The 9,051-nt window shown below is 35.5% G+C and overlaps 1 non-coding gene across 1 annotated transcript; it reads left to right on the forward strand.

Annotated features, from left to right (window-relative positions):
* The first annotated feature begins 1,154 nt into the window (after positions 1 to 1,154).
* Positions 1,155 to 1,262, forward strand: LOC112781195 (small nucleolar RNA R71). The gene has a single exon (XR_003191987.1). It is a non-coding gene; the product is annotated as a small nucleolar RNA R71 (small nucleolar RNA).
* Positions 1,263 to 9,051: the final 7,789 nt, after the last annotated feature.

A 9,051-nucleotide genomic window follows, 5' to 3' on the forward strand; every position in this document is an offset into this window, starting at 1 on the left:
CATGGTGCCTATGTTACAGGGAATTAGGAATTTACCAGGATCCCGTTTCTTTTGAGGTAGAGTTTGCTGAACCAAGGCATTTAGTTCCTTGATGAGCAATGGAGGTTCATCCTCCCAAGTCTCATTACCAAATAATTTGGCATTCAGCTTCATGATTGCTCCTAAATATTGAGCAACTTTCTCTTCAGCAATGTCTTCATCTTCTTCAGAAGATGAATAGTCATTAGAGCTCATGAATGGTAAAAGGAGGTTCAATGGAATCTCTATGGTTTTTAGATGAGCCTCAGATTTCTTTGGTTCCTCAAAGGGAAACTCCTTATTGGTCACTGAGCATTCCAGGAGGTCTTCCTCACTGGGATTCATGTCCTCCTCCTCTTCTCTGGGTTCGGCCACACCAAGTAAGGTAATGGCCTTGCACTCTCTTTTTGGATTCTCTTCTGTATTGCTTGGGAGAGTACTAGGAGGAGTTTCAGTGACCCTTTTACTCAGCTGGCCCACTTGTGCCTCCAAATTTCTAATGGAGGACCTTGTTTCATTCATGAAACTTAAAGTGGCCTTAGATAGATCAGAGACTATATTTGCTAAGTTAGATGGATTCTGCTCAGAATTCTCTGTCTGTTGCTGAGTGAATGATGGAAAAGGCTTGCTATTACTAAACCTGTTTCTTCCACCATTATTAAAGCCTTGTTGAGGCTTTTGTTGATCCTTCCATGAGAAATTTGGATGATTTCTCCATGAGGGATTATAGGTATTTCCATAGGGTTCCCTCATGTAATTCACCTTTGCTATTGCAGGGTTCTCAGGATCATAAGCTTCTTCTTCAGAAGATGCCTCTTGAGTACTGTTGGATGCAGCTTGCAATCCATTCAGACTCTGAGAAATCATATTGACTTGCTGAGTCAATATTTATTCTGAGCCAATATGGCATTCAGAGTATCAATTTCAAGAACTCCCTTCCTCTGAGGCGTCTCATTACTCATAGGATTCCTTTCAGAAGTGTATATGAACTGGTTATTTGCAACCATGTCAATGAGTTCCTGAGCTTCTGCAGGTATTTTCTTTAGGTGAATGGATCCACCTGTAGAATGGTCCAATGACATCTTAGATAATTCAGACAGACCATCATAGAATATATCCAGGATGGTCCATTCTGAAAGCATGTCAGAAGGACACTTTTTGGTCAGTTGCTTATATCTCTCCCAAGCTTCATAGAGGGATTCACCTTCTTTCTATTTGAAGGTTTGAACATCTACTCTAAGCTTGCTAAGCTTTTGAGGAGGAAAGAACTTGGCTAAGAAAGCCATGACCAGCTTATCCCAAGAGTTCAGGCTATCCTTAGGTTGAGAGTCCAACCATATTCTAGCTTTGTCTCTTACAGCAAACGGGAAAAGCATAAGCCTGTAGACCTCGGAGTCAACCCCATTGGTCTTAACAGTATCACATATCTGCAAGAATTCAGTTAAGAACTGAAATGGATCTTCTGATGGAAGTCCATGAAACTTGCAGTTCTGTTGCATCAGAGAAACTAATTGAGGCTTTAGCTCAAATTTGTTTGCTCCAATGGCAGGGATTGAGATGCTTCTTCCATGTAAATTGGAATTTGGTGCAGTAAAGTCACCAAGCATCTTCCTTGCATTGTTATTATTTTCGGCCATGTCTCCTTCTTTTTCGAAAATTTCTGTCAGATTTTCTCCAGAGAGTTGTGCTTTAGCTTCCCTTAGCTTCCTCTTCAGAGTCCTTTCAGGTTCAGGATCGGCTTCAACAAGAATGTTCTTATCCTTGTTCCTGCTCATATGAAAAAGAAGAAAACAGAAAAGAATATATGGAATCCTCTATGTCACAGTATAGATATTCCTTTATGTGAGTAGAAGAAGAAAAGAATAGAAGAAGAGAAATTCGAACACCAAGAGGAAGAGAGGGTTCGAATTTTGAGATGAGGAGAAGTGTTAGTAAATAAATAAATAATTAGAAGGAGATGAGAGAGAAAAATTTTCGAAAATAATTGAAAAGAAAAGAAAAATATTTTTGTTTTTAATTTAAATTTAAAGTTAAAATTCGAAAATTAAAAAAAGAAAAATAAAATTAAATTAAATTAAAATTCAAAACAATTAGTTAATTAAAAAGGAATTTTGAAAAAGAGGAAGGTGATTTTCGAAAATTAGAGAGAGAGAATTAGTTAGGTAATTTTGAAAAAGATAAGAATCAAACAAAAAGATAGGATTAATTTGAAAAAGATTTGAAAATTAATTTGAAAAGATAAGAGGTTAGAAAAGATTTTGAAATTGATTTTGAAAAAGATGTAATTGAAACTTATTTTGAAAAAAGATTTGAAAAAGAAATTTAAAAAGATTTGATTTTGAAAATTAAAGTTGATTACTTGACTAACAAGAAACAACAAGATATGATTTTAAAATTTAAAGATTGAACCTTTCTTAATAGGCAAGTAACAAACTTAAAAATTTTTGAATCAATCACATTAATTGTTAGTAAAGATTTTGAAATTATGAACAAGATAAGAAAAAGATTTTTGAAAATCAATTTGAAATTTTCGAAAATCATAAAAGAAAAATGAAAAAGATAGAATTTTTAAATTGAAAATTTGATTTGACTATAAGAAACAATTAAATTTAAAAACTTTTTGAAAAAATCAACTCAAATTTTCGAAAGTTTATGAGAGAAAAAGGAAAAGATATTCTTTTGATTTTTGAATTTTAATGAAGAAAGAGAAAAACATAAAATTGATGAAAAACATTAAAATTTTGGATTGAAATAAAAGATGCATGCAAGAACACTATGAGTGTCAAGATGAACACCAAGAACACTTTGAATGTCAAGATGAACACCAAGAACTTATTTTTGAAAATTTTTTAAGAAAAGAAAAACATGCAAGACACCAAACTTAGAAATTTTTAATTTTTAGACATTATAAAAGCAAGAGTGCATATGAAAAACAAGATGCAACATACAACAAGAAAATATGAAGATCAAACAAGAGGATTGATGAGCGGATAATTTATACGCTTTTTGGCATTGTTTTTAGTATGTTTTTAGTATGATTTAATTAGTTTTCATTATATTTTTATTAGTTTTTAATTAAAATTCATATTTCTGGACTTTACTATGAGTTTGTGTGTTTTTCTGTGATTTCAGGTATTTTCTGGCTGAAATTGAGGAACCTGAGCAAAAATCAGATTCAGAGGTTGAAGAAGGACTGCAGATGCTGTTGGATTCTGACCTCCCTGCACTCAAAGTGGATTTTCTGGAGCTACAGAACTCCAAATGGCGCTCTTCCAATTGCGTTGGAAAGTAGACATCCAGGGCTTTCCAGAAATATATAATAGTCCATACTTTTCCCGATTTTAGATGACGCAAACGGGCATTGAACGCCAGTTCTATGTTGCAGTCTGGCGTTCAGCGCCAGAAACAAGTTGCAAAGTGGAGTTCAACGCCAGAAACACGTTACAAACTAGCGTTCAACTCCAAGAATGACCTCTCCACGTGTAAACTTCAAGCTCAGCCCAAGCACACACCAAGTGGGCCCCGGAAGTGGATTTCTGCATCATTTACTCATTTCTGTAAACCCTAGTAACTAGTTTAGTATAAATAGGACTTTTTACTATTGTATTTACATCTTTGGATTATCTTTTGATCCTTTGATCATGTTTTGGGGGCTGGCCATTCGGCCATGCCTGGACCTTATCCCTTATGTATTTTCAACGGTAGAGTTTCTACACACCATAGATTAAGGTGTGGAGCTCTGCTGTTCCTCAAAGATTAATGCAAAGTACTACTGTTTTTCTATTCAATTCAAATTATTCCGCTTCTAAGATATTCATTCGCACTTCAATATGATGGATGTGATGATCGTGACAGTCATCATCATTCTCAACTTATGAACGCGTGCCTGACAACTACTTCCGTTCTACCTTAGATTGAATGGATATCTCTTGGATATCTAATACAGGGGACCGAGTCCGAGTTATTAGCGTCTTTGTGGTATAAGTTAGAACCCATGGATGGCCATTCCTGAGATCTGGAAAGTCTAAACCTTGTCTGTGGTATTCTGAGTAGGATCTGGGAAGGGATGGCTGTGACGAGCTTCAAACTCGCGAGTGCTGGGCATAGTGACAGACGCAAAAGGATAGTAAATCCTATTCCAGTATGATCGAGAACCGACAGATGATTAGCCATGCAGTGACAGGGCATTGGACCATTTTCACAGGAGGATGGGATGTAGCCATTGACAACAGTGATGCCCTACATAAAGCTTGCCATGTAAAGGAGTAGGATTGATTGGATGAAGACAGCAGGAAAGCAGAGATCAGAGGAACGAAAGTATCTCTATACACTTATCTGAAATTCTCACCAATGAATTACATTAGTATCTCTATCCTATTTTAATTATCTTTTATTTCACTATAATCTCTTAATACATTTGAACCTGCCTGACTGAGATTTACAAGGTGACCATAGCTTGCTTCAAGCCGACAATCTCCGTGGGATCGACCCTTACTCACGTAAGGTTTATTACTTGGACGTCCCAGTGCACTTGTTGGTTAGTTGTACGAAGTTGTGAAACAGATATAAGATCATGAACGTGTGTATTGAGTTTTTAGCGCCGTTACCAAGGAATGGAATGATCACGATTTCGCACACCAAGTTTTTGGCGCCGTTGCTGGGGATTGTTCGAGTTTGGACAATTGACGGTTCATCTTGTTGCTCAGATTAGGTACTTTCTTTTCGTTATCTTTTCAAAATATATATATATATATATATATATATATATATATAATAAAAATATTTTCTTTTTCATTTTTTTTTCCAAAATAATTTTCGAAAAATACAAAAAAAAAATTTACAAAATCATAAAATCAAAAATATTTTTTTTTTGTGTTTCTTGCTTGAGTCTAGAGTCAACTTTTAAGTTTGGTGTCAATTGCATCTTTTTAATTTTCTAAAAATTATTTTCGAAAATTCATCATATGTTCTTCATGATCTTTAAGTTGTTCCTGGCCAATCTTCTTGTTTGATCTTCATATTTTCTTGTTTTGTGTCTTTTCTTGTTTTTCATATGCATTTTTAATTTGTTAGTTTCTAAAGTTTGAAAATTTCTAAGTTTGGTGTCTTGCATGTTTTTCTTTCATTAAAAATTTTCAAAAATAAGTCTTGATGTTCATCTTGATCTTCAAAGTGTTCTTGGTGTTCATCTTGACATTCATAGTGTTCTAGCATGCATTAGTTGTTTTGATTCATAATTTTCATAAATTTTGTCAATTTTATGTTTTTCTCTTTCTTCATTAAAAATTCAAAAATAAAAAAAATATATCTTTTCCTTATTTTAGTCAAAATTTTCGAAAATATGATTTGATTTAGTCAAAAAGTTTTTAAATTTAATTGTTTCTTATGAATCAAATCAAATTTTCAATTTAAAAATCTTATCTTTTCAAAATCTTTTTCAAAAATCAAATCTTTTTCATTTTACCTTCATATTTTTGAAAACTTTTTGAATTTGATTTTCAAAATCTTTTTCTTATTTTATTTCTTAATTTTCAAAATCTTTACTAACATTTAATATGATTGATTGAAAAATTTCAAGTTGTTACTTGCTTATTAAGAAAGATTCAATCTTTAAACTCTAGAATCATATCTTTTTAGTTTCTTGTTAGTCAAGTAATCAACTTTAGTTTTCAAAATCAAATCTTTTTAATTTTCTTTTCAAATCTTTTTCAAATTAAAATTTCAATCATATCTTTTTCAAATTCAATTTCAAAATCTTTTCTAACTTCTTATCTTTTAAAATTGATTTTCAAATCTTATCTTTTTGTTTCAATCATATCTTTTTAAATTTCAATCATATCCTTTTCAAAAACAAATTTCAAAACTTTTTCAATCAATCTTATCTTTTTGTTTCAATCATATCTTTTTCAAAACTACCTAACTAATCCTCTCTCTCTTATTTTCGAAAATTCCCTCTCTCCTTTTTCAAAATTCCTTTTTAATTAACTAATTGTTTTAATTTTAATTTAATTTCAACTTTAATTTTCGAAATCTAACTTTCAATTTTAATTTTTTATTTTTAATTAAATTTCAAAATTCTCTCTCTCATCTCCTTCTATTTATTTATTCATCTACTAACACTTCTCTTCCATCCAAAAAAATTCGAACACTACCTCCCTCTCTGTGTTCGAGTTTTTCCTCTTCTCTTCTTTACATTACATTCTTTTCTTCTTCTACTCACACAAAGGAATCTCTATACGGTGACATAGAGGATTCCATATTTTCTTTGTTATTCCCTTCTTTGTCATATGAGCAGGAGCAAGGACAAGAACATTCTTGTTGAAGCAGATCCTGAACCTGAAAGGACTCTGAAAAGGAAACTAAGAGAAGCTAAAATACAACAATCCAGAGACAACCTTACAGGAATTTTCGAACAGGAAGAGGAGATGGCAGCCAAAAATAATAATAATGCAAGGAGGATGCTTGGTGACTTCACTGCACCTAATTCCAATTTACATGGAAGAAGCATCTCAATTCCTGCCATTGGAGCAAACAACTTTGAGCTGAAACCTCAATTAGTTTCTCTGATGCAGCAGAACTGCAAGTTTCATGGACTTCCATCTGAAGATCATTTTCAGTTCTTGACTGAATTCTTGCAGATCTGTGATACTGTTAAGACCAATGGGGTTGATCCCGAGGTCTACAGGCTTATGCTTTTCCCGTTTGCTGTAAGAGACAGAGCTAGAGTGTGGTTGGACTCTCAACCTAAGGATAGTCTGAACTCTTGGGATAAGCTGGTCACGACTTTCTTAGCCAAGTTCTTCCCTCCTTAAAAGCTTAGTAATCTTAGAGTGGATGTTCAAACCTTCAGACAGAAAGAAGGAGAATCCCTCTATGAAGCTTGGGAGAGGTACAAGCAACTGACCAAAAAGTGTCCTTCTGACATGCTTTCAGAATGGACCATCCTGGATATATTCTATGATGGTCTGTCTGAATTAGCTAAGATGTCATTGGATACTTTTACAGGTGGATCCATTCACCTAAAGAAAACGCCTACAAAAGCTCAAGAACTCATTGACATGGTTGCTAATAACCAGTTCATGTACACTTCTGAGAGGAATCCTGTGAGTAATGGGACGCCTCAGAAGAAGGGAGTTCTTGAAATTGATACTCTGAATGCCATATTGGCTCAGAATAAAATATTAACTCAGCAAGTCAATATGATTTCTCAGAGTCTGAATAGAATGCAAGCTGCATCCAACAGTACTCAAGAGGCATCTTCTGAAGAAGAAGCTTATGATCCTGAGAACCCTGCAATAGCAGAGGTGAATTACATGGGTGAACCATATGGAAACACCTATAATCCCTCATGGAGAAATCACCCAAATCTCTCATGGAAGGATCAACAAAAGCCTCAACAAGGCTTTAATAATGGTGGAAGAAACAAGTTTAGCAATAGCAAGCCTTTTCCATCATCCACTCAGCAAAAGATAGAGAGTTCTGAGCAGAATCCATCTAGCTTGGCAAATATAGTCTCTGATCTATCTAAGGCCACTCTAAGTTTCATGAATGAAACAAGGTCCTCCATTAGAAATTTGGAAGCACAAGTGGGCCAGCTGAGTAAAAGGATCACTGAAATCCCTCTTAGTACTCTCCCAAGCAATACAAAAGAAAATCCAAAAGGAGAGTGCAAGGCCATTGAATTGACCATCATGGCCAAACCCACAAGAGAAGAGGAGGACGTGAGTCCCAGTGAGGAAGACCTCCTGGGACGTCCAGTGAACAATAAGGAGTTTCCCTCTGAGGAACCAAAGGAATCTGAGACTCATCTAGAGACCATAGAGATTTCATTGAACCTCCTTATACCATTCATGAGCTCTGATGAGTATTCTTCTTCTGAAGAGAATGAAGATGTTACTGAAGAGCAAGTTGCCAAGTACCTTGGTGCTATCATGAAGCTGAATGCCAAATTATTTGGTAATGAGACTTGGGAAGATGAACCTCCCTTGCTCACCAATGAACTGAGTGATCTGGATCAACTGAGATTGCCTCAGAAGAAACAGGATCCTGGAAAGTTCTTAATACCTTGTACCATAGGCACCATGACCTTTGAAAAGGCTCTATGTGACCTTGGGTCAGGGATAAACCTCATGCCACTCTCTGTAATGGAGAAATTGGGAATCCTTGAGGTGCAAGCTGCCAGAATCTCACTAGAGATGGCAGATAACTCAAGAAAACAGGCTTATGGACTAGTAGAAGACATGTTAGTAAAGGTTGAAGACCTCTACATCCCTGCTGATTTCATAATCCTAGACACTGGGAAGGAAGAGGATGAATCCATCATCCTTGGAAGACCCTTCCTAGCCACAGCAAGAGCTGTGATTGATGTAGACAGAGGAGAATTGATCCTTCAACTAAATGAGGATAACCTTGTGTTTAAAACTCAAGGTTCTCCTTCTGTAACCATGGAGAGGAAGCATGAAAAGCTTCTCTCACTGCAGAGTCAACCAAAGCCCCCACAGTCAAACTCTAAGTTTGGTGTTGGGAGGCCTCAGCCAAACTCTAAGTTTGGTGTTGAACTCCCATATCCAAACTCTAAGTTTGGTGTTGGGAGTCTATAAAATTGACCTGATCACTTGTGTGGCTCCATGAGAGCCCACTGTCAAGCTATTGACACTAAAAAAGCGCTTGTTGGGAGGCAACCCAATGTTATTTAATCATTTTTATTTTATTTTCTCTTTGTTATTTCATGTTTTATTAGGTTGATGATCATGTGGAGTCACAAAAACTACTGAAAAATCAAAAATAGAATGAAAAACAGCATTGAAAACAGAACACCCTGGAGGAAGGGCTTACTGGCGTTTAAACGCTAGTAAGGAGCATCTGGCTGGCGTTTAACGCCAGAATAGAGCATGAAACTGGCGTTAAACGCCAGAAACAAGCATTAGTCTAGCGTTTAAACGCCAGGATTGCACCCAGAGGAAAGCTGGCGTTAAACGCCAGAAACAAGCATCTGACTGGCGTTTAACGCCAGAAACATGCACCACACTGGCG

The sequence above is a fragment of the Arachis hypogaea genome, chromosome 19 (genome assembly GCF_003086295.3).
Source record: "Arachis hypogaea cultivar Tifrunner chromosome 19, arahy.Tifrunner.gnm2.J5K5, whole genome shotgun sequence".
Lineage (NCBI taxonomy): Eukaryota > Viridiplantae > Streptophyta > Magnoliopsida > Fabales > Fabaceae > Arachis > Arachis hypogaea.